Below are 27,897 nucleotides of genomic sequence, written 5' to 3'. Positions count from 1 at the left end.
TAAAAAATTACTTCAACGACTTAATTATTCCAATAATATCGTACAACTCGATATAGTTTACTAACGTAAAAGCCAGTGACTCAAGCTACTTATTAATAATTGACCTTTCCAAAAAATCAATTTTCGAGAAGGCGATCAGAGAATATACTTTTAAACGTTCCATGTCGACGATATCGTAGAAAAAAATTCCACCACTAGCTTCTGTTTCTCGAACGACCATCAAATATCGAATCTCAAAATCACAGCTCCATTTCGAGAAGCAACGATCCTTTTGAAAAAACAAAAAGGCGCGCGAAGAATGATTTTCTCGTGCTCGTCTGCGAAATGCACGAGTGTTTGTCGATCGGTTTGGAACTCCGGGAAACTCGGACGTTTTTCTTTTCTCGCTTTTCTCGGACTCGATTAATCGTCGAACGCGGCGTAACGTGACTAGAGGCAGAAAGAGAGACGGAATAAAAGGAAAGAGGGAGAAAGAGGAAGGAAAAAAGAAAACACTTTGACGATTGCCGGCGCACTCGACCGACTGTAACATAAAGTAGGCTTTAATGATTAACGGGAAAAACGAGTGGAAGAAGAAAAAAAAAAGACACATGCGATCATACGTATACACGCGTCTGTAGAAGACGCGCGTGCAAGCGCAAGTGTGCACGTTCGTACGTGTACGTGTACACGCGCATACACACACACACACACACACACACACACAACAAACATACACGCGCGCGCGCGCGAATAACACGTACACGAGGAGACAGGCAGGAAATAAGTGGCATAAGCATACTTACGTATAGTACATTATTGCAAACGCATAAGCGAAGCATATAGAGTTACGATTACACACGTAGAGGCGTGTTTAGAGGATACACCGAGGCCATTGGAAAATTCGTGCACGCGTGCACAAGGCCACGCGTTTCGCGGGATCGCGATCGCGATCGTTTTGTGTGACCGAAATGACGATGCACGATATTTTTACGATGTAAGCTATGGTGAGCTTTGGAATACATCGTTTTGTTGTCTTTTGAGATTTCAGTGCGTTGTGAAATGTTAATAAAAATGAGTTTATAAGACGAAGAGTGGGGTTGACGATTTTTATGCGAATAAATTCGTAAATGTTTGTCGATATATGGGAATTTTAAAATGGTTTATCAATTTGATCGTACTGATTTTCGTGGTTCTATTTTGGATAATTAATGCAGTGGCTGTTGACGAGTTACTACGAAATTACTACGAAAGAAACATTTTTAACTTGTAATTTTTCCTTGAAACGCTAATAGTCTTTTTTCTTTTTTTTTGTTACTGTTGAAACAAACGAGAAGGAAACTGGAACATAAAAGTCCGAAGATCGTAGAAGGGATAAATTACCATCTTTTTGAAATGTATAGATATTTCGTGAGAGTAATAACTCGATTTTCGAATGACGTACTTTATTTCGTGTTATACTTCTTTTGCAAAAAATCTGGCAAAGTGAAGGGAAGAATGGAAACGAAAATCTCATTTAAAACGTGTTCGCTGTGAAGTGTAATGTTTACCTGTAACATATCGCTGGCCACTGTGTTGAGTTAAAATAGAACCATAATCATTTTTCAATCATTCGATTATCGATGGAAATAATTTTAATCTGAACAGCTGAATCTTGGTAACTAAATGTAATATTTGAAACTTTTATGATACGAATTCTTATGGCTAATATTATTTCAACTTCTCTATTTCAAATGATATTTTCTTACAATAACTTTTCGGTATTTCGTCGCAGATAATTCACCAATAACCAGAGATTAAGTTCACTTATTTATTCAATTATTGGATTGCCTTTGATTAGTTTTCTTCAATTACTGGAATTCTCTCGCACAATCGAAGTAAAATATTCTCAGGGGACTGTTACAAGTTACAAGCTACAACCTACCAACGCGAATAAACTCTTTTGCATAGCAAGAAAAGTTTCACGATAAAACAAATAAAACGATAGAAATAAAAAGAAGTTACGAGTCATCTAATTATCCTATTAGACAAACGATTACAAAAACAAAATGGTAACTTGTAAATTCTCTAATATCGCTAATTATTAAATCATTACGCAAGAGTGGCCAGAAAATATAAAAAGCTATTATTTAAAAGAAAATACTCGAACCAAAAATAGATAGAGTTCTCCGTTATAGTATCCCCGGATTAAACCAAATTAAACCAAGCGAGCGATCACTCTTTCCTAGAAAACCAGTGAAACTTCGATTGAATTCAGCGAATTTTATCATCGTGTCAAATCTCGCTGGTGTTAGCCACCATAGTTACCAAGGTTCGGTATTTTTGCGCGCAACGAAAGGAAATTAATGTCCCGCGATAAAGGTTGCGCCGCGTCATTCGTTCGTACAGCCGATTTTCATCGACAACCGGTGTTCGATAATAAAAATTCATTTTCGGATTATTCGGCCATCATTTGTTGCGTTTGTCCGGTAATTAAATCGGCTGCACGTTACGTCGTTTCATTTTGCACGAGACTCACCTGGTCGTTTATCGTCGATCACAATCGCGCGTGTCAGGAATCGAGAAGCGGTTTTCAGGAACGATTTCGATCGCGCGAACCGAGACGATTTCGCTTTGCCGTTCTGCGACGTACTCGCCGGCGGCGAGTCGCGCGTTTACACGGAGCCGATATTGAAATTCGTGTAAACCGATTGTTCCCATATCAGTTATGGTTCGTATGAAAAACGCGTCCACGACGATGACCGCTCGAGAATAAACCGATCGAACTGATTTTCCTCGCGAAAACCCGTTCCCATCCGTGACACTTTGCCGCGAAAAACGATCCACCTCTTCAGACCTTCGATCGTCCGCCTAACGATGAAAAGTCGTTTCCCTGCCAACGAAAAAAGATCCTCCTGGTCGATAGTTGAACGAAATCTCAAAGAGGCTTGTCTTTTTCCCTGCTTTATTTTTACATCGTGCTTGCGTTGCGGGTTTTTCTAAATGAAAGTTGTCGAGGATTTTATGACAGATGAAGGGAGAATATTTCGTTGGAAATTGAAAATAAAGGAAAGAGTACTTTCCTTTCGATTTTTTGTTTCTTTTTTTTTTAGAAGATGCTGGTTCTGAAGGAAACGGAGGAGATTTATTGCGAAGGTATAAGGTAATTGAAAAGGGTGCTATATATGTGTAATGTTTTTTATTTTTCGTGAAGACATTAGCAATATTTTTGAAGCGTAGGGTGCTCGTTTTAGCAAGTACATATATAGATTTACGTAGCTGTAAAAGTCAAAGTTAGTTCTCATTTAGATACTATTTTTTATTAGAAACACTCGTACAACCTTCTAAATATATCTCGTCACTTCGTCATCCGGTATACTACACTTATACACAACGTATCCTTTTCAGAAGAAACATACGTTCATTTCTATATTAACGAAGATACGCAGGAATCCAAAATCGACGCTCAACTTTTCTCTCCGAGTTTTACGAGGCACAGTCTCGCTTTCATACTCCGAAGAAGCAAAAAAAGACAAAGAATCGTTCGAACTTTATCCAAATCCTGCAAAAATAGAATACAAAATCTCTCAACCACGCGATCGTTTAATACCAAAAAAAGAAACGAAAGAAGAAGCAATCTCCTCGGATATTTCGTTTCAACGGCCAATTAAAAAATTCTCCAACTATCAAAACGCTGCAGAGATGCAACGCGAGGGCTAAACGTCGCTGTTTCTCAACGACGGGACGGGCCCTCGAACGAGCCAGAGCTCGCGTTTCGAGAGGCGACTTTCTCGTGATCGATGCGACTCCTCCTTTTGTTTTCCTTGGTAGCAGCGCGATTCCCTTTCTGGCGTCCCGTTCTCGACGAGCTAAGGGCGGTCACGCTCGTGTTGGCGCCCCGATTCCGCGTCTCCTTTTGTACGTTTCGAGTGGCGCCGCATTGTTCGAGGCGAGTACGTGTACGCAGAACGGTGCCGAACGAAACCAGGTCAGGGGCTGAGGGCTTGCACGCTTAACGCGTGAAATTGAAATTATCGAGCAATCTCGACGGCCGGATGATATATGCTCGCACCCGAGAGGACAGCTCGCCTCCAATCGTTTCATCGATTGTCGCGACTGCGTCGCAACTTCTTGTTTCCGCGTCGCGGCTCGTAATTTCGTTGCGAATTTGACTGCTGGCTCGGACATCGGATGGCTAACATCCTTTTCCTCTGAATTGTTTCGAGATTTGGTCTCTTGGTCAGAACTGGTTCTATGGACTACTTATCGGTGGTTGGATTATTTTTTTTTTATATCGCTTTTATTTCTTTTGATTTAACTCTGCTATGTTCGTCGAGTCGTTTTCAGTTTTTACGCGTTTTTCTATTACAGTTAAAGGAATTTTTTTAAGTTTAGGGAAAGTATCGACTGCTCGTACGTTGTTATTAGCAACAATGAGAACGACTGGATACACTGCGGGGAGATTAGATCTTGTTATGGAAAATGGTTTTTTAAAAGGGAAGAAGCTTTCGAAATTTCTCATTTAGAGATTCTTTAGTCTTTCTTCTGTCTTCTTTGGTATCTTTTCTTTCACTGTTCATAAATATAACTATGAATGCAGTTTTGCGATTGGACCAGTTGTAGTAGATTTTTCGATCGATAAATAATCGCTGTGGTTCCTACTGCCAACTTAAATAACGTATGGATTAAATAATTTGCGTTTATTTTTGATGAAAAGAATCATGTACCTATCTCTTTACAAAGGACTTCATAAACGTAATTAATGGCTAACGCTTTTTGAGGAATATAATTAATCACTTTCATGCGCATCGATTATACGAATTGAAATGTTAATAACGATGGGACGCGGTGTAATTTATCAAGCGAAATATCATTATACATTCCATAATAAATATCATCGCTTCTACCAACGTATTTTATTACACGTTAATTAATACTATCTTCTAAATTGAATTGGAAAGCTACTACAAGAACTAGTTGCTAGAACCGGAAACGTCTTGGCAACGTTTCAAAATTCTGCCGCACAGCGGTTCGTTATTCATTAATTACAAAATTGAAAACCACCATCCCAATACTAATTTTGATCAATTTTGTAAACAACGCGTCATAGGTTCGTATTAAAGTAACCTCATTTGATTTACATTTAATTTCCATATGCCTTCGTTTAATGACATACCGTAGAAACATTCAACATTTACCGTGAAAACATACCTTTATCTCGAATTCAGTTTCGCGAAAACTAATCGAGAATTACAAATCAATTTAACCATCGATGCAAGTCATTGAAACTCTATTTCTCCATTCTTCTTACGTTTCAATGCTCTTCTCTGTTATTCCTTCGACGTTAACGTATTAAACAGTTTTTCCTGTATCAGATCCAAGGGCAGAGGACATTTTCCTAATAAATTAAACACGAAAACCGCAAGACAACATACCAAATATCACATTAAGAAATCATACAATTTGAATTTGAATTCTTCGAAATTTTATAACTTTTAATTCGTTTTTCGTGTCGTAATATTTGATTCGACATTTTTGCAACGAACGTTTCAAATGTCAATTATATCGAAATACTTCTGTCCAATTTTCCCAACTCCATATTTATATCCTTCTAATTCAGCCACCACTTGCCGTTACGAGCCTAAGCTCTCACGAGTATCTCAGGCTTACGCCTGAAATTTAGCACACTACCCCCCAGCCCGTAGCTATCAGAGAGTGACAAGCGAAATAAATTGCATCATCCTCTATTAATCGGTTCGCTACGTTAAGATACTGAACACACATACTCTTGATTTTTTTAATTATGCAGTATTTTATACTCTCGGTTTTTTTACATTCGCATAGATTGATTTTACTGTAACAATTCAGTGGAATAGGTTCAAACGATTCAGCCACCGATAACTGCTCTTGAATCAATTCTCGTTTCAGACCCCTTAAATTATTCTTTGTCAATACTAATTACAGGAGAATTCCATTTATTGGAAAGAAATTTTTGTTACATGAATTCCTATTATGTAAATAAAATTGTTTAAATTATAGATAACGCAGAGAATCAAAGTATCGCTATTACGTGTATTATTTAGCATCCAACGATTAGAAACAAATGGAATTTTACTATACTTTTTACACATGACGATAACTATTCTTTAGTGCATTAATTTATTACGAAATCCAACTAATATGAGAAAATCAGTTGAAACGCTGAATATTTTAAACAACGAAGTACTCGGTTTGTTGGGTACTGAAGTTAGTCCAGTGCATGTTTGCTCTAAATACCTCATATATTTATTAATTTAAGTATACACAGTACTCTTGATCTTTTACTTTCCAAATATTCAGAGTAATTGAATTTTTCTGCAAACATAGCAAAGACTATATTTCGTTGATCCTTTATATGAAAAATAGCCAGGATAAAATTAGCTGGTCGCTATAGTTCTAATATTTCTTTCGCCAGTTCTCGAAACATCAGTCACGCAACTTCCTTAATCCTATTAGGTTGCTACATAAATTCTCTGTCCATATCTTCGCTTATATAAATAACCTATTGGTGTTATAACAAACATAACGATGTTGTAATATCGCTGTATGTATAAGTCGATTAAAAATCACGCTGCTAGAACATACAGAAAATAGGAATAAAATGTTTTCACTATCACTCGCTTAACTACAAAATCGACAGATTTCCGTTCTCTCAAGCACGACGAAACGATAATTTTGAGATCGCAAAAAACACGACGAATCTTTCTTTTTAATTATAAATTCGAAGATTTTTGCAAGAGATACGTAACGCAATGTCCACGTGGATCCGCATAGGCAAATATTAGAAACTGGTTTTCTAGAAGACGTGTTCTGGCGGTCAAAATTTATGCAGCAATCTAACACGATTCCTTCGATCGAGTCGATCAGATTTTCGGGTGTGAAGCAAACTGGCATCCACATTGGTGAAGTAACTGTGTTCCTAGAGTTAAGCGTGGAGACAGCCGACGTCTCTGGATCTCTGCCCCTGACACTGGCAGATTAATAATCGCTGTTAAAACGGGGAAAGAAGCGCGCGAGACAGAACAATAGTAGACTAGGGGCTAAGTTTAACGTAACTAAGTTTCGAGGAAAGGAAAATATTTAAAAGAAAAAGAAAAAAAAATGAAAAAAACGTACGATACACGCTGCTCGAACTGAGATCAATCGCTGTAAGACAGAAGGGAGAGCGTTCATTCGTCGCGACAGCAAGTTGTTTGCTCTTTCGAAGAGGAGATCGACAGATCCAACGACTAATCTGGTTTATCGAGAAAAGGACGATAAATTTCGACTGCAACACTCTTGATGTGTTTTAGACTTTAACGAGAGACTGATTAAGAAAAAGGGAGAAACGGTGTATCAGAGTTGAACGCGAAGAAATTTATCGCCGTTTTCTCGATGCCCGCGTTCGCCTCGCTATGCTGTTGATCGTTGATATTGAAACACTTATGGTGCTCGGAGAAATTGCTTGAGACACGATGAATCATCGATTGGGAGTGTTCTTGTGATTTTCCGATGCGTTCTCTCGTAACTAATTCGTTTTGTTTAACGAGCAAACCGTTTTATTTTTTCCGAACTTCAAAATTTGACAGAATTACAATTTTAGAAGGAAGGTTTCGATAGAATAAAAATTTTAGAAAGGAGCTTTCAATGGAATAAAATCTTTATGACGAAAGTTCCGAGAGAATGGAATCTTCAGAAGGGAGATTTCGAGGGAACGAAAATTTTAGAAAGAATATTCCGTCAGGATTAATATTTTCGAAAGAAAGTTCCAACGAATCTAAATTTTCAAAAAGGATATTCCAGCGAAATAATCATTTGTTGAAATTTGCGATAGAATAAAATTCTACCTCTGGTTATCTTTGCTTTAGAAACACGTCAAAGTATGTTTTTCTTTCTTTCTTTCTTTATTTATTTTTTTTTAATATTTTGTGTTTGATGGATATCGGAAACCTTTCGTAATACACAGAAATCTGCAGATGAAAATCTATCGCGGAATCTGTCGATGGAATTTTTTGTTACTTGGGTCTCCATCCTACTTTTTTAAAAAGGATTATTTCAGCGGCGGATTTGTTCTTAATTATTGCCGCTCCTATGGAAACTTATGTGTACCAGTTCGATGAATTTCAGCGGCATTATTTTCGAACTCGATTAATTATTCGAGGGTAATCGTCGCGAACACGAGTAGCGCGTCATTAATATCTGCGAATTACATTAATTAATACCGCAAACTGCGTTACGCTTTTGAAACTCGAGCGACGAATAAACACGGAGCGGGCAACGTTTAAAAGTTTAATTCCGCGAAAATCACGGGAACGCATCTCATAATTTCCCGCGCGATCAAAGAGGTTACCGTAAACAAAACGAGGAAAAAAAAGAAAGAAGAAAAGCGGAAGAAAAGAGACAAGAAAAAGAAGCATTTTTAATCCGTCGACGTAGAATATACGGTAACATAAAGCGACGCAGTTTTCGGGATTTTCCTAAGGATCCTTCCTGAAGGTAGTTCTTCTAAATGACCTAGAAAAATACATTTTCCATGCACCTGGATAAGAAATTATGTTTACTGCGAAACAAGTAGCGATACGTTTTATTTAAAAGCAAAGTCAAGAAATTATTATTGGCAACCTTTCTAGCTCTTTGTCTTCTCACACATTCGCTGCTATTGGCGCACACGTTGCACCTATGCAATTATCTACTATTGTACTTTTATTTTTTATGCGCTTCAGCAAAATTTATTAAACGATTAAACGAAGCAGTGGATTGCACTGTATATTAGAATACCTGTTATTGCTTAAAATAAAAGCACATTGTAGCAAAAAGAGAAAACATTAAATTCCAGGCGCGCAATAGCCGTATTTTAGTAGCAGCGAATGGATTAAGGAAAAAAGTCACACTCGTGTCAGAAATAATAGTTTCCATTGGATAAAGGAAGATTTTACCCGTAACAAATTTTCACTTTTAATTTCGATTTTTCCGATCGAGGATTATTACAAACGCAAATTATATAATTTGTGTATAATTAATAATCCTCGTTGTATCATCTGACAGAACGTCACGATAGCAAACAGCTAACTCTCACTTTGGACCCTTTCGAGACGAATTTTTCTCTTAATAACGCGAGCAACGATAAAATATACTGAAATTTAAATGAATGTAAAACTTATCTCGCGACGAATTACTCTCGAAAGAGTGTATTAGCTGCAAAAGATGCATAAGGCGAAGGGTTGAAAGAGTCGAATGATTTTAACTTACATTTGGTGGTCGACAATCACCAAAACCTGAGGGAAATGATACAACCGGGGTCAATGAATAATTCCTTTGATTGCTCAATCGGAAGCAACCCTCGTCACTTTCGTTTCAGAGTATCTACTTTCGTTCGATATTCAACGACTCGTTTCACAAGAAAATATTTCTGTAACCATTTATGGTTCTTCAGCTAGCGCAGTATAATAGAAAAAGCATACGGTACAGCGTGAAAACGTACGAAAGGGAATATCCTGCCCCCCAGAGACGGAGAAAAATGTGAAAACTGTAGAGCGAGAATTTTGTAAAAATCGTAGCTGTCATCTGTTCCCGTGGTGCTTCTTTTCGACTCAGTTTTCTCCGTTTTTTACGGGCAACATTTTCGTGTATGGCTTCCGTACGGCTAAGAGGACTCGAGACGAAACAAGGAAATACTTTTCCTTTGCGATTGATGTCCGGACGAGGCGAACCGAAGTCGAAGGGCGTCGCTCGACATCTTCTCTTCTGCAACGCGGAAGAATTGCGCTCGCGTACGAACGCAGTGGAACACGGAACGTTAAATGGTTAATGGAGCAACACGACAGACGGGGTGAAACAAAAAAAGAGAAAAAAATAGACTAAAGGAATAAACAAGTGAGTAATATCAGTTCACACGGGGGAACCTACTATGCAATGAATCCAATAGCAATAACTGTATAAACAGACAGAGAGCAAGTGAGTATGAGAGAGAGAGAGAAAGAAAGAGAAAACGAATGAGAGTGTGTGAGGGGAGAAGACGATAAGATGGAAGCGAAAGGGGTGAAAAGAGCGGAGTAGCAAGAAAAGAAGTGAACGTCGCGGAGACGTTGAAATGTCATCGTGCTGCGTATATATTATATATGTACATATACATATATACATACATATATCGTTTTGAGAAGAAACAAAAAAGATCTGATAAGAGAGTAAAAATAATCGATAAACTCGAAACCATTTCTTCGGCTCCGCCAAAATCACGCTACACTATACATATATAAATAAATAAATAAATGAATACATATATATATACATATATATATATATGAAAAAATATATATATTGTATGTCGAGAGATATTTATACTAGTATTTTAATAGTTTAGTATATAATGCAATATATATATATATAAATATATATATATATTATGAAAAAAGAGAGGAAGAGAGCGATTGTACTATATAAACGATAGATAAAGGAGATACTGAGGCGTTGTACATACATACACACATAGAAATATTATTCTATGATATACATATATATATATATATATAGATATATATATATTATATACATACATTGGATATGACTAGTGATACATTACATAGAACTATTGTATACACCGGCATATTGATATAGACGAAACAATATGTGAATAGGGGAACTAATTTAAACTGAAATTACCTATAGGTATGAATATCTAGGTTAAGAAGTTGAAGTTTATTATATTATATATATATATATGAAGCGTCATACATATATATATAATATATATACACGATAAAGATGCATAGGCATTAAAACTACGGGGACACCTAATCATAATTATTAACATTATGATAAACATTAGGGCGAAAGAGAAGGAAAGAAATGACAGAAAGAAAAAAAGAAGCGAAGGAAAAATTGTGAATCAACAACCTAGCGCGACGAAGAAAGAAATGGAGGAAAAAAAAAAGAAAAAGAAAACATGTTGACGAAATTTTTAGGTAGAAAACTATATATACTATATATATTATATATGATATATATATATAATATATATATTTAATTGTTTGTACATTGGGCACGAATGCTCTATTATTTTACTGTGATCCGTGTTTTGTACGATTTTCAAAGTCACACCGCACATACAGGATCGACGTTAGCCGCGTCTTCGTTTCGCCCGTGTTTCCGCCAATCGATCACACTTCCGCTTCCGCGAAACGTACCGTGAAACGTTTCTCGCTGGATCATACACACAGCCACCTCGTAACCATTTCGCACGATATTTTTACATCACACCGAATATGATCAACTATTAAGCCGCCGCAGACTCGTTGTTGCAATTTTACGTACTATCGACGCGCTCAAGTTCCTCGATTCGCCGTTTTACTCCTCCGGGAAAGAAAGAAGTTCGAACGAGAACAGCGTTCGTTCCTTTCGTCGAATCGATCGATGGCAACGGAAACGCGCGGAACGGAAGCTACACGGCGGCACGTTCAAGAGATCTCGAGCGCCGTCGCGATAGAGAAAAGAAACTAATCTGCCATTCCCGGAGAAAAAAGGAAGCTAACGTCGACCCTGGGAACACGCGTCTCGACCAAAAAAAAAAAAAATATAAAAAAATAAAAAAAGATTGCATAACCCACTTTCACGGGAATTCAGAGCTTTTATACTACGCGAATTCCATTACATCGTGTTCATTCTTACACACCGCGGTTTTCCACGGAATTATCGTCGCGACGCCATGACGGTACGTGCACTCGTAGCTCGTATTGCTCCGCAACACGGAGGAATTCCACCGAGTTAAAGGAAAGAAAAATAATCGCAAATTGTACTTTTCCTTAACCGAAAGAAAAATAAAAGAAATACGGGAGAATCCTCGCGGTCGTACCAATCATTTGCGGTGCTTTGGATCGGAAAAACCGATCTTCTCGCGACGATAATTCTCGCGGAAACGAGCAGCGAAGTCGAAGGTGCTGCTTCTCCGGTGCGTGGTAGAAGGAAAGGAAAGCAGAAAAATAAAATGATCGAGTAAAATGACGAAAAGAAGGAATTTTCGAAGAGATGAAAGGAGCAAATCATCCCGCGAAGCGACATTGAGAGACGACGTTCGGACACTCGATTAGCAATATCGCCATTACGTATTTGCGCTTTCACGCTTTGGCTCAACAATTCAAAATGAAATATGACAAAAATAGAAAAGAGGCGAGATAACGTATTAGAGGGGGAAAAAGCGGTCGGATGCGTTTGTTCGGAATTTTACCCTCGCCGTGAGTATATTTGTAAGAATCCGTGCGAATTAAGGGTGATCGATCCTCGTCCATGGGCCAGTTCCAGAAAATCGGCCAGAAATATCTACTTGATTTAATTTTCATGCTGCAAGAAGATAAAGGATAAATAAACTAATGGGATATTCTCAGAAGAAATGCACGAATTTAGGTTGCACGTAAAGTGCAAATCTTGGAGAAAAGCGAGCAATTGAGAATGAAAAATTTAATTAGTTTGGTTCGGAGTAATTAGATACTTTGAGGACAATTCACATATCGAGAGATAATACAAATTTTTTATCGACGGAAAGAAGGAATTGAATTTGAAGTATGGGTAGGTTTTATAGAAATACTTAATGCAAAAGATATGATTTTCCTTCTTGAATATTTTTTTGGAAATTCTCGAAAAAACAAGGAAACTTAGAAGCGTTTGTACGTCGAAAGGTATAACAGCTTCGTAAATGTCCTTTCTAAAATCATTTTATTCGTAGGAAAGAGGAATTAAATGTAAAAGTATATGGAAATGTTTGATCTATCATTGCAACGAATGCAATTTTTTTTTTTTTAAAGGACGTAGAAGAAAGATACTTAATTGTCACTTGGTTCTAGGAATATTAGAACAATTAAAAAGGTTTCTGAAATAAATTTTTAAACCTTTGATACGAGCAAAAAGATGTGATCGTATAAAATATCCAAGAATTTTGCTGGAAAAAAGAAAACGTGATAGATAGTAGTCTGGAAAAATATTGACGAATGAAATTAGATACGAGGAGAAATTCCTAATGTAACTGTACGTAGAAATACAGTAATTTCCACGTGTTACATTTAGAAAAGCGTTGCATATTCGTAGGAGGAGTAAGCTTCTACTAACGAGAGCAATAATCGTATTTTATGTTGTGATAAATAAATCGTAGGTGCGTGAACATTCGTGGATCTACGCCATCTCCATTTAGGTAGTTAAAATGTTAGTTAACAAAATTACAGGGACGAAACATATCTTAATAATTCATAGGTTTTATCGTTCAAGAGTAAACTGTTAAAGTGCGCGCAACTCTCTTCGATAATATTTTAAATATTTATACAGAGTTTCGTAAAATTTTTTGTCATAGGACAGTAACATATCAAGTTTTGTAATTTGTTGCTTTTTAGAGAAGCACATGTTACAAATTAATTACGTGTTCGTTGTATCATAAACTATTTCCTTCTCAGATCAGGTACTGAATAGATAAACACACATCTGCCATGTTTTTCGCTATTGTTTGACAAATGCAAACGATTTTAATATTTAGAAATACGTAGAAATTGTTCGTAAATCGCTTACAATTACTTGTAATTTATTTGTAATTCGATCGTCAGCTTCTGAAACGAAAAGATTAACAATGGCATCATATTCAGGCAAAATTTGATTGTCGTTGATCACGGTTTTGTTACTTTTAACAGCGATGGAAGTTTAGATCTTGCTTCTTTTTCTTTCGAGTAATTTTTCTTAATTCTTGTATAGCATTAGATTGTTCCAAAAGTTTCTTTCGTTTTATAAGAGAATGCCAGATGCGCAACATTTTTTGTTTTATATTATTTTATTGGATTATGTATGGTTCGTTTTTTTCCCAATAGAACAAAATTCAATAAAACAAAAACATAAGACAAGAGATATCGTGCATCTATTATTTCCTTATAAAACGAAAGAAACTTTGGGGGCAACCTAATATAATATCCGAAGGAAAAGGAAAGTGATTTTCGTTTCAATTAAGAGGGAAACGACACGAATAGAATTACAGGGAATTAAGAAAGCTAAATAGCGTGAATATAGCTGGATGTTATCTGTTCGTGAAACAGTTCGATTCAACTAGTGAAATTATCTGAGGTAATTTTGCAGTTGCACAGAGAAATAGAATAGTTTCACGAAAACCCGAGATTCCGTTCGGCTAAGTAGCCGAAGAACTTCGCAAAGTAATTTCGAAGTAGGTAGCACTGTAAAAGTATACCAACGAGTTGAAAACAGCTCAGAATAGTTTTCGGAAAATCTACCAAGAATGAAATCACACGCAGTAAGAATCATTGGTTTGTACATTTTATCTTATTTCATTGAACTAATCGCCAACAATGGTTTAATTTAATAACGTCATTAAGATGTTAATATTCGTTCCATGTTATTAATAAAATGAAGAACATATATAATTTGGTTAAAAAATAAAAACTAAAGAGGGGAAACGCGATAGATCACATTATTTATTTTAAAATTCAATATTCTACCAACTAACCAAACATTACCAAAGCTGTGCTTTTTATTTTCTTTTGGGATTAAATATCTATTTTTAACAAACTTTTAACAACTTTTATTTCAAAAATATTGATTGTAGTAAAATTAATTATACGGTTGGTATTCTCATAGAAAACTTCCTGGGGTTATCACGTATTTTTTAAATATTTACATACATATTCGTTGAAGTTTTATACCTTGTGTATTCTCCTTATGAGTCATAGTGATATCAAAGTTAGAAAACCAACAAAAGTAAACCTATCGTGTCTTTCCCGTGTAATCTACAAATATAATTTTACAATAAAAATAATTATATTATCCACGGTAGGTTAACGCAGTAAGGATAATGTAATTTGGATATTTTAGATGCAATTTTTAAAATTCTAATAATAACACATATGTGAAAAATTACACGAGTACTCGTTTTACGAAAATATGATACGAGAAAGATAAACTATGAGAATATAATATACTTACTATCTATCTACGTGTGAAGCGTAAGGAGAAACGGATTGTCTGTTGTCAGACTCATTCGATAACCAATATATCAGGAAATGTATCTTACTGTATCTTCACACTGGTACATTGTTAGAAAAATATCTCGAAGAAAAGTTGTTCCCGACTAATAACTGCAAGAATATCCTATCTAAGTGAACTTCAATCAACGTAGAATTATTCAAAGGGATTTGTACACGTTTGAGCGAAATTTTCATATCGTTCGTTTTCTTTCGCAAATTTGCAAATAACTAAAATCAGTTAACGCGTGTTTTCTGTTTCTACCATAGATTTCTTAAAAATATTCCAAATTCAAACCATTAAATCCATCGATTATTGTCCACTATCTACGAATTACGTTTTGATTTCTTACAAAACAAATATTCTTTCTCTTGAAGTAGCAATCTCTAGAAATTTACTCGATAAGGATATTAATAGTTCTTTGGGAATTCAAAGAAGAAATAATTGACTTAGAAAAAGATAAACCCCGGCTAAATTACAAAATTTAGAATCTGCTCCTATTTCAGATTAATTAAAAAAATTTTTTAAGAATATGCATATATGAAAAATCAACCAATTTAAAAGAACTTCAAGAATAAAACAAAGAGATAAAAAAAAGAATGGAATAGGCGTTAATTGCGCGAAGGAGAAAGGAAAGTAGGAAACAACATCGATGATTCTTACTGCATGGCTTGGACATGGGAATCGAAAGCCGATATAGGTTCGAAGACACGCGTGGAGTTGCGGAACCGAGGTCAGGGGTGTATTCACCTGGCGCCGCCCCAAGTCACGCCTACCTGCGCAATTCCAAACGTAGGCAGGCACGCCTACGCGTGCACTGATACACCGCCACGCTCCCACCTACGCGACCTACATACAGTCTCGACCAAAATTCGCTGGACGTTGGTTCGCCTCTGGACGTTCTCTGAAACGAATCGGTCGTAACCGTTTCCACCACTAATTCGAGTGGGGATTTATCGAATCGGGCTTCGTGATTCGCATAACGACTCGTGTTACGCGAACTTTGGACTTTTTCCACTTTTTACCCAACCAGTTTGCTTGATAATGTCACGCGTTAACTCGTGTTCCATTGGTACGAAGGAAACCATTAAGGGTTAACGTTACGTTAAAATAATATTTCATTTGCAATTTTGATTTTCTTTTTTTTTTTTTTTTGTATAGTACGAACACGTGAAAGAATGTTAAGAGTAAGTACCAGAGTTGTAAAAATAATTGAACTTCAGTCAAATTTGTTGTTTCCCAAACGATCACATTACGTATTTCTTCGTGTATCTCTCGTTTCGATCTCTTTGCTGCAAGTTTCATATCGTATTTTAATCGTCGCATCGATAGTTATAATGGTAATGTTCTTTCATCGCTTTCCTGAATAATTAAAAGATTCGAAATTATAAAACTCACGCTGCTAAATCTCGGTACAATCAGTTACATTGCTTGGCAATCCAACATCAAAAACACCGTTGCCAAAACGAAATAACTCAACCAACGCCCTCGTTCCCCTATCTATCTGCTGATACCAGCTTAAGATCAAAGCCACCAATAAACCACGAATTCCAACTTGCTCACACATTTCGCCAAATCATTCTTCAACCCCCTCAATCCGTTTCTCGATAACAAAATCCTCGACCTCCTGTAACTACCCCAAAACAGGCTAAAAAAATTAATCCCGAATCAATATCGTGGGCTTTGCAGCCGCGTTTAACCCGACCGTTGCATAACGAACGATTCAGCGAGCCAGCAAGTACCGCCAACCGACCCTCTTTCAATTTTGTCCTTGATTGTACCGACAGGTGAACGCTTAGCGCTCGTTGCCGCGACCCGAGGGACACGTACAACCCGTTCGAAGGTTGCTCGTGTACGTGAACGTGTATATGATCGTGTATGTGTAAGAGCGTGGTAGGTGGAAGGTGGCAGGCCTACGCCTACCACCCCCGTGCGACCGATCACGCCGAGACTGCTCCTACTACCCCAGTTCGAGGCGACGCGCGTTTCGCGAGTTTGCGGAGCGGGTCACCCGGTGACACGTTCCTACGTCTATCCCATACAACGACCTGGTTTATGCATACGTGTGTACATGCTCGGACTTCTACCTAGAGAGAAGTTAGGCTGTAACCTTGGCGAAGTTAGTGGAGGGTTGCGCGACTACCACAGGGCCACATGCGTTCTTCTGCTTCTGTCTCGAAGGAACTTTTCGACTGAGTTTCTATTTGGTTGACACCGTCGACTGCCACGGCAGTCATCGAACAGATCCGCGTTTCGCTAGATCCCTTAGAATTAAAATAAGGTAAATCTCACGGGTTGGAAAATTCTTAACGATGCGAACGATTTCGGCAACATTGTCAGAGAACAAGCACGTAGATACAATTCGATATCTCGCGAGAATTAATTTGGAGATACAAAAATGCATAGAACGTGTGCATAATATGCAAAATACAGTAGCTTGCATCGCATTTGACGAATAAAACAATTTTCTAACTAAATTTCACTCCTCTAAATTATTTGTATTTAGAAAAATACAAGTTTGCATAAATATCCGCAGTCAGGTTGCGACGTAGCATACTTCGTTCGTTTGTCGCAGCTCACAGGGGGCAGTAAAATATGTAAAATTCGCGTGGTAGTCAACGTGTTGAAAGACGAGGTGACGTGATTGCTAACCTTTTCTGGAGAGGATATTTGCTTGAATCGGAATAAAGACGTTTTCTTTTAAATTATTGAATGTTTTATACTGGAAAGGATTTAAATGTTTCTTTTTCTCAGCCTTGGTTACTAACCCTTTGGTCGTGTAATAAGATGACGAAGAATTTAGAAGGAACGATCTAGATTTCATGTATTTTTGGTGCCAGATGCAAAAAGCATATACTTTCGAATTTTTAAAACAGGGGAATACGTATTAATGATCGTGTCAAAAACGGATTCTGTGTAAAATGGCTAGGCTACAAATTTCTATGCGTTTATGCAACATAACTATTATGCTAACATAAATATTACGTTTGAAGGAATAGCGTAAAAAGTTACTTATGTTAGTTGCAATAAGAAGAACGAGTAATGCTGCTTACAGTTGCGTAATTGATTGATTAACAGAGGAAAAATAAACATAAGCAATCATTAGCAAAGAAACGTATTATGTTACAAACGTCTGTCGTAATATGATAAAAGTAACTCTAGATCGTTCGAAGTAATTTACTTGAAATCATTGATATATATACACTGTGCTTATTAATATCGAACTATTAATTGTTTTAATATTTAGAAAAATTCTTTTCACCAGTAACGATCAAATAACTCGATGAACGCAAAAATCCTTCTTCTAAAATTGCAAAGTACGATCGATCGTACGAAGAATACGTATTCGGATATTTGCGCGTCGTTGGACAAATAAGTCTTACGTAAATGAACTTATTACACAATCTGTTACATTATTTAACCCGTTGTGCTAACTTCCTCGAACTCGCCATCTTCTAAAATACTCGGAAGTCGAACAACGACAACAAGGACAAAGAAATGTGTACATAATTGAGAGTATTTCGCAAGCTGGAGTAAACTTGCGAACAACGCGTTGAGATATCACTCCGGGGCAGGGATTTTCCGCTCGCGTCGTAAACGTTCTTTTTTCTCGGAACAGAGTCGCATATCGCGTCATCTCGTCGGAGCACGTGGTCGTTTCTCTCGTCACCCCGTTTCTCCACAGCGAATTTCGCTAATAGGGGCGTGTATCACGATCTCGATCCTACCTTCTGCCCCTTTCACCTTTTCTCATTCGTCTACGCCTATCCCGGCACCGGCGAGGCAACTTTTTCCACAGGGAAACAGGCGGACCGGTTGAAAAATGTCGCGCGACGGCTCATTGGACGCGAAAAGTTGCGGCATGGTAGCGTTTTCAAACGGGCGACCTTCTCTTCCGGTACTCGGCACGGAACGCTGCCACAAACGGTTCGTGAAATTTTCTATTAAACCGTCGCTCTTCTCTTTTTTCCCCGCCGCGAATCTTGGAATTGGTTTTTCCTCATTTGCGAGACTCGTTCGTTTAAAAGAAGAGATCACGGACATTTTTGTGGATTTAATTAATCTCGAATCGTTTGTTGGTTATACGATGGAATTCTGATCGGTTGGTCATCTTTCAATTGTTATATAATAATTTAACAAGTACATAGAAATATTAGCGAACGGGCGAGTTCGTGGAGCTGGGAAATATTTTACGAATTTAATTAATTTAGATCGGTTTCTTTGTTATGTAATGGAATTTCAATCGATTGGGCAGTTGCAGATTGTTTCATTCCGCGATAATTTATTGTACTAATACTAGCGAATTGACAGGTTGCAAGCTTTAGATTCTAGATCTTTTTTTATGATTCTTCGTCAAATACTACAGACGAGAAACTTGTAATTTGTAAAATTTACTTGTAAAATTTTATTTGTTTTATTATCTAAGAAGTTACGAATTTTTTAATACTATTCGACGATTTTTATTAATACTCGTAATTCGTAACTCGTGACTCGTAAAATTTCGCTATCGATATCAGTTCAATTGTGCAAGATGCTTCTCAGATATCTCGTAATTCATAAGGTTTACTTACGACAGTTCTTTTGCTTTATTATCAAGATTCCTTCTGTTAAACAAGAGAGTTTATTAACGCTAATAACTTGCAACTTGCAGAATGTTATCGATAACATTGTCAAAATATACAAAGCCATGATAAATTAAAGATTGAGAACAATACTTGCTATCTCTTTACGCAAACAACGTAAATGGATTATCAATTAAAATTATTTATCAAGAATGCAATTAAAATTAACAACGAGCTTCGTTGATACACCCATCGATTTGAAATATATCGTTATTTGAATTAATCGTGATAATGAAGTACATTTTAAATAACAGAGCTTCGATAAGTACGTAACACCTACGAATGCAATTTTTATTAATGCAAGCTGGCTTTTAAATCGTTATTTCTCTCTCGTGATAATAATCGTAATAATAAAACAATGAATAATACCGTTACAGTTTCTTTCATCTACAATTTTCTAACAAAGTTATATCGTGGGAAAGATGAATAAATGTCGGAGTACTTTGCATTTCTGTTCTGAATTATACCATTTTTACTTGTCATGACTATACTTTTTATCTAAATACCACGAAACTTCTTAAAGAACACGCATATTAATTATAAATATTTTGTACAGTAAATATAAGACATACGTGCGTATATGGAAATCTACAGGACTAATACTCTTATGCTTTATCTTATCTTCCAATTATGATTAAAACAGCATCTTAATAATAGAATTTGAAAATACGTACGCACAAATAACAAATACTTGAAGGAAACTTTGCTTACTAAAAACAATATGAAGTACAAGTTGAACGATAATTACGAACGTTATGCTGGAAGATTATTAACACGTTCATAGCGCTTCATACTTACGAGATGTTTGAATCATTTTTGAATTTCTATCGTTGCAAATAAATTACACGGCAGTTAATTAAGCGTTAGAATCCAATATTAATATTATCAACCGCGGCATATATAACGAAAGATTATTTCATTAAATATTCATGGAAGTATCCATATAATATTTTACAAAGCGAAGAAAGTGAAACTCGGCCTTTTAATTTTTAACTCTATTAAAAGCTTAATTCGACTGATGAACATAAATTAAATTCATCATAAATGGAATGGTTTTTAATCAAACTTTAATCTATCGGGGTTTAACATCGTGGAATCAATTTAACATTCATTAATTACAAGAATAAATATTAAATGTTTAACGGGAGATACCAGGAAGCCGAGAAAGCAAAGCGTGCGATTCGTTCCTGTTGAAATAAACTCGTTTAGAGGGATACAACTCCCCCTATAAACGCATCGATTCTCGATAAACAAATTAACAGAAATTAAAACGAGAACGAATGGAAATTAAATCAGCGAAGACGTTTCTATTTAATTCGCGGGATACGCGTACGTTCTATACCTTAATTACTTTTTTTTCCCGTTTATTAATTTCTACGAACTGTTTAACGAACCGATACTTTATTCCGTGAGAAACAGTTTATTTCATTATCGATATTGCAATCTAAATTGCAGAATGATTGCGATACGAATAATACATAAATAATATCAATTGATAATGAATGTTTCTTAATTTCCTAGATCATGTTCTACTGCGCAAAATATACTACAAAATTTTAATTCTACTCCTATTTTCACTTAACTCACAGAACACACGTGCAATCCCTAGTTTGATTAGTTTTCCTATTTATTGATTTCAAAAATCCGTTTAACTATTGAGATTTAGCGGGAGTATAAAATATTTCTGCGGAAAATAGAAAGGTTCTAATTTTTTCTTGCGATTTTTCTAATATTTCAATATTCGAAGCACGAAGAGAAATTGCCACTGATATCCTGCATTCTTTTACTTGCAAAGAATTATACGCGAAATCCAAAATATTACTGAGAGAATTAGATAATTTTTTAAATATTCCATGGTCACGGAAAATTAACAGTTTCTTAATTTCTTGAATCGTATTGCCTTTTCAAAATGTATCGACCGAAAACTAAATTTATAATTCTTCGCTCAATTAATACGTAAAAGTCCCGTGTATGTGACACGAAAGGCTAAATGTTCAAGGGAAGTTGATAAACTCGTTCGTCACCTGACTTCGGCAAAAGCGAACGTTGCGAAAGCTAAGGATACCGAGAATGATCGACGACGCCGGACGTTCGTTGATCGCTTTTGTGCACTCGTCGCATATTTTGGCCATTACACGTCCGTTTCTGCAATTGTCGAAGGGAGTTATGCAGACTCGCACTTTTACGGTACTTAGTAAGCACCTCATTCAAGGTCCACGAATGCTCGATGCAAATCACTTCGTGTCGAGTTCGCTTCAAAATTTTTAGGAAATTCGTCGCGATGAAATATCGTAGATGAAACGCGTGAAGACGTACGATGACAATAGAAAATTCTAGTTATTCTCTAATGATAGATAAAATATTCTAAGGCAAGAGATTTGATTTATTAGGGAATTCGTTTGATACATTAGGGAAATTTGTTGCATTTGGAACTGATAATTAGCGTGCCTTTTTTAGGTTGGAAAATTGTAGAAATATAGAATATATTGATAAATCGTTGGTGTTTATTGATAGCGAATAAAGAATAATACGTTGGTAATGAATAGAGATTAAGTTTTTTCTTCTCTAGAACGAGGAACTGAATAGTTTAGGAAAGTCTGCTGTGATTTGATAATACGTGAATATGTTATCAGGGACAGGGATAATAGTTGATTTAATTTCGTTATATTAAGAAATTTCACGGTTATTTCATAGTTATATATAACGAGGTGTTAAGTATAATGAACAATTTAACGAAACCAAGTGACAATTAGTTCGAATTCTTTCTTAGAAGATCGACAGAATTTACATTTGCAAAATTCATTATTTATCAGAAGATTATAAAATACGTTATTATCTAAAGTTTTACGATCTGTTGAAAAAATACACAGAAACCAAATTTCTTTCTCTAAATTAAAAACATAGGGATGCGCTTATATTCTAATTTAATAATGAAACAAACGATACAGGCAATTTAATACGAAACAATCGTATAATTGTTATTATCGTTCACAAGAGATTACTGCGAATTTGTTTGTTTCTTGTAATGTATACGAATGATTGAATCGACGGAAAACGATCCATCTGTTTCACGCTATTTCTCTAATTCTCGTATTATTTCGTAAGGAAGAGGACAATCGCTTCTTCTGGTCCTGTGGACGAGCCTCGATCACCACATTCACTCCTCGGTTCGTTCTTTCTCGTTTGCTCCGGATAGCCGCAGAACACACACACACACACACACACACACACACACACACATACTTATAAATACATACGCTGAAAGACACGTACACAGATACACGCAGGAACGTACGAGACAACACGAGCAATGCAGTGTTCAAATACCATGAAAGCCACCCTGTAGATCGGAATCTCGCATAGTACTAAACAGATTGTATAACACTTAACTAAGCTTTCCGTAACGATAAATACATAAAACGAGCGAAAGGGAACGAGAGAAAGAGCGAGCGCGCGAGAATTAGCGAAAAAGAAAGAATGAGAAAGAGTGAGATAGAAGGGAGAAAATGTAGACGAATGAACGAAAATAGTGGTAAATAAGGGAAGAATAGAACGAAAGAGAGAGAGAGAGAGAGAAAGAGAGAGAGAGAGAGAAAGTAAAATAACACACACGCAAAGAGTGGAAGATTGAGACGAGAGGAACCTACGAATTGTTATGTTTTCTACAGTAACGTTTGTACCGACTTACAACAATATTTGTACAATATACGATAATGGAAAAAATGAAGTTACGTACCTATACAATATAGGTTACCCAGATGCAATAACTTTTTTAAACGGTATTTAAATGAAGTAAAAAAAAAAAAAAAAGAAGAAGCAGAAAGAGGAAAACCAAGCCAGGATATTTTTCATACTTGTAACGAAGTCAGGCGGGCGATCCGTGCGCCACAATGCCGGAGGCCCGCGTGATGCCACATCGTTTCGTTTTGTGTGCCAACCAAGAGATTTTAGATTTTTTGCTTTGCAGATGATGTGTGACACGCGCGCGCGACCCGCGTCCCCGAATCTCTCGGTCGCGAACTTACAGATCGATCGACGCCCATTGCCGTTTCGAAAAAATGAACAAAAATGAGAACAGAGAGTGAGAGAGAGAGAGAGAGAGAGAAAGAAAGAGAGAGAGAGCGAGCAACATAGAACATATAGAATGGAAAAATGGAAAAAAAATAATAATACGAAGATACCCTACATTCCAGCACTTACACCTCGACACCCAGCACTGACGTCCAGATCGCTTGATTTAATCGAGTAAACGCTAGTGATTAGAGACGAGATAATGTGACATTGTTATGAGAGAAGTAATGCGCGTAGCTAGTTTGCCTCGGTCGCCTCCGTTTTTTAGGAACCACTCGAACGAACGAACCCGCGCCAGAAGTTTGGCTTCGCGCGAGACGCTGCGTCGTTCGCGAAACCAAAATGAAATTTTTAAAAAGATGGCAGAATTGGCTCGTTGAACGATTAAGTATGATTTTTACAAGCGTTGGGGATTTACGGGAATATTGAAAGTGAGTACAGCGATGCTTTTTGCAATATGGAAATGAAAAATCAAAGTAATAAGATACTCTTAATTATCGATATAGTCGTTTGATCGTTGGTTAAGGCTGTTCCAATTGATCAGTCTCGTACTCTGTTACGAAACGATAGTTTTCAGATGTTTCCTTGTCTAATTGAATGTATGGAGATTAAACGTGCATAATACTATTCGTAGTTAACCGAGGCGATACGATGCACGTATTATTATCCAACAGTTAGTGACCTACAATACTCGTATGCTGCTTTCTATACTTTATTGAATTCTGATCTCCAGCTGTGGAGAAGCACAATATCGGTGTACATTAAGCTACATTACGTTCACTGAATCCGAATTTTTCTCTCAGAATGATAAAACATTAATTATGAACTATTATAATTATGCATATATGGCAGATGTTTTCAACAATCTGTTATAGTTCGATAATTATAATAGCTGAATACGTAAAAATATGTTGATCACTGCTAAATAAAATGCTTAATTAGAAAAAAAATAATTATAAAGATTGAAATTCACGATCAACAAAACAATTACGAATAGTATTCTGCACATAGATAAAAAAAGCCTCCAATTTTAATATTTCCATAATTTCTTCACTCGCGTTACATTCAAAGAAATCACAGATTTCACTCCGCAAAAACCTTAACTCAATTCGAACAAAGCCGACTACAAATATCTGTAATTTTTCGCATCGCTGCAACATCTTCTCCTGCAAATTCACCTCCGGCCTACAAAATTGCCTAACAAAACGCATAACGATCTAAGATCATGCAAGGAGCTATTATTGGAGCACGTACATCTCTGGAAAGAAACATCGAAAGAGGTCACGAAGACGGAAACAAGATGTTTAAAGGATTTATCTGGACGTACGTGTTCCGATTCGTTCGCAAGCCGGTTGACAAGTTCTTTTTCCGCGTGAACGTTTCTCGAGACGTGAAAAGCACACGAGCTGTGTCACGTACGGTGTACGTCAATGTTCGAACGAGTAATCTTCGCCCCATCCCGCGCGATTAAAATTTTATCCGCGTGCCTCTGTGACGTAAAAGTCGGATTCCCCAACAACGGAATCTCCATTATGAAATAATACGTAGTCGTCGCGATACGAACACAATTCTCACGTGAATCGGATGAAATTGCTTCTTAATGCTTAACTTCGGTGCTATCGTATAACGTTCGATATATGTACGGAAGTTTCTACGATAAGTAACACGTTGACTGCAGCTCCGGGCAAAGTTTATGCGTTCACCCATAGCGAGTGAAGTGCTTTCGCTTGTTTCACAGAGATTCATTGTAATACGCATATATAATACGTAACCTTTTAAAAAATGAAATTGTTCGAGCGCTTTATGCCGCATTTAGTGCTTTACGTTGTTACAGGCACGTTAAGCGTATCGAAAATTTTACAGATACGATTGTTCGTTTTATTCGATTTACGACAGTCGACGTGTTAATTTTAATGTTATTGTTTGATACCGCTAAATCGCGTTTATGCAGAACGAGGAGCTGATGTTGCATCGAAATTTTTATTAAATTCCTTCTTGCGTGACCAGTAAGATTCATTGTGTCTATTACATCTATCTTATTGTGTTTTTTTCTTTTTCTTTTTTTGAGAATTTAATTAAGTAATGCGTTTTAGAGTAAAATAAGTAACGATAAATAATAGTCGTCACTAGGAACGATTAGCTACGAAAGAAAGAAAAGCTAATTCCAAAATTACTTGTATAAAGACTTGGTCGTAATTCTGTTCTTTCTTATCCATCAGTTTCGAATTTTTCATTCGAAATATAAATAGGACGTAAAGAAAAAAGTAGAAAAATCGTAAGACAAGGAGTTAGAATGCGATATTCATGCTGTAATTGCAATCGACCATTGCAAGCAACTATCGCGAGCGATTTTACAATCAATTTCGTATTTTTCAATACAGTATCCGTCATACTCGTTCCATAAGTTGAGTACCAGCCAGTACGCAGACAAAGTATCGCGTGATGTGCCTAGAAACACTCTAGCGCGACCTTGCTGATCTTAGATATTATGCGCCGCGATAGGACACGTACATGAATTATCGGGGCACGATCATCGCTACGTTCGTAGACAAGGAACAGGTAGCGCGAACGAATCGACGCGTCTCGTTTTCGCATTTCGCTCCTCTGCTGGCGGTCGTCTCGAGGCAACGGTTCGATCGACGCAACGATCAAACGGACGCGACACGACCGCCATGTACATCGTTCGTTGTCTCGATCGACCGTAATATCTCGTAGAAAATCTTCGGGATATCTCGACGATGGGAAGCAGCCAGAGGATAGAGATAAATAAAGGGAACACGAAAGAAGAAGAAATGGAAAAGAAAAATAGAAATGGTGCTCCGAAAGCTTATGCGTCTTTCTGGCGTTCGTTGTACTCGCGATTCCCGCCGTTCTATCGTCTCCGGATGTTAAAAGGCAAAAGGAAGAGAAGGAAGCATAGCGAAGGTGAGAAACGTAATCTCTACGCGTTGTTCGGAAGTTTTTAGATGGCTCCTCGAGCGAGCGAGGAGGATCGATATAAATGAGTAGAAACGAGAAAGAGAACGAAAAGAAACGTACAACACACATGTGTACACACAGAAAATCGCTAAAGAAAGAAAGCTCTCGTGCACATAGGGATCATACGCCGCTCACGAGAACACACAATGTCCATCGGTTGCTCGAAGACGCGTTCGAGCTGCGATTCCGATGATAAAATAGAAAACGACGAGTTTTTTTTTTGGAATATAAGACGCGCGAATGAAACGTTTATAATTTTGAGCTGTTAATAGCGAAAATTTTCGTGCGAATAGAGAACAGACGGGGAACGTTTCGTTTTTGCGTGAATCGACGGTTAAGGCATTTAGTACCCGTCGGATGGAACTTGGTTAATTTTAACCGAGATTCGCTTCCGATGGAACTTGTCGGTCGCAGCTTGTGCGTGTTTCAACACGAAGGAAATATGCGTGTAATGGTTTAAGATGTTTATGACAGCGTGGCGAAAGAAGAAAAAAGGAAAAAATAAGAAAAGAGAAAAAGCGATGTTCGAGGCGACAGGTTGTACACGTGTATAACACGATTATAATTACCAGGATCTCTCGACGTTTGAGGAAATGAAATCGGAGAGAAAGACTTGTCCGTAACTAACTTCACCACGTTGACACGCGTTCTTGATCATTATGGGTACTACGCCTTGTTTCGTGTAAAATGACGTTTTGTTTCGGTTCTTAGGCGAACGAATGCATATCATAGTTGTAAATTAACGATTTGTGAAATAAAAGCTGCAAACTGTTTGTGTTAACAATAGGTCATTGAACCTTGATGTCTTTTTTTCTGGGGATAATTCACACCTGCCCGTTTCTTTCGTCGTAGAATAGCTTCTTATCGCTTGCTCCTTTTTGATGTTTTCCTCCTTGCGGTCGTTTGCTTTCGATTTTCGTTTTCTAACATTCGTCGTTGTTTAACTCCTTGCCTCGCGTAATATTTTCTATGAAATTTATAATGCAGTTTAAGAATCAAAATTATCAAATGAATAAATAGTAAGGTAATCGTTTGGCGAGGAGTTAACTAGAAGTACACACTGATTATCCTTCATTTCCTATTATTTCTATATTTCATTTCAACGTATTTAACAAACATTAAGATGTACATATTATACTATTACTTGGGTGTCTGTGTCAGAGGCGATGAAACGAAGGAATAACTCACGTACTAAATATACAGAAATGATATTGGTAAGTTTGCCCTATTTTGAAGATAATCTTTTATC

General features: G+C 36.9%; 1 protein-coding gene across 2 annotated transcripts in view; it reads left to right on the top strand.

Moving 5' to 3' along the window:
* The window catches only part of mamo (zinc finger protein 628-like), a 120,538-nt gene that overhangs the window by 67,868 nt on the left and 24,773 nt on the right, over positions 1-27,897 (top strand). The window lies entirely within an intron of this gene.

The sequence above is a fragment of the Bombus vancouverensis genome, chromosome 8 (genome assembly GCF_051014615.1).
Source record: "Bombus vancouverensis nearcticus chromosome 8, iyBomVanc1_principal, whole genome shotgun sequence".
Classification (NCBI taxonomy): domain Eukaryota; kingdom Metazoa; phylum Arthropoda; class Insecta; order Hymenoptera; family Apidae; genus Bombus; species Bombus vancouverensis.
Note: the sequence above shows the minus strand (reverse complement) of the source record. Positions and strands in the feature narration are given on the sequence as shown.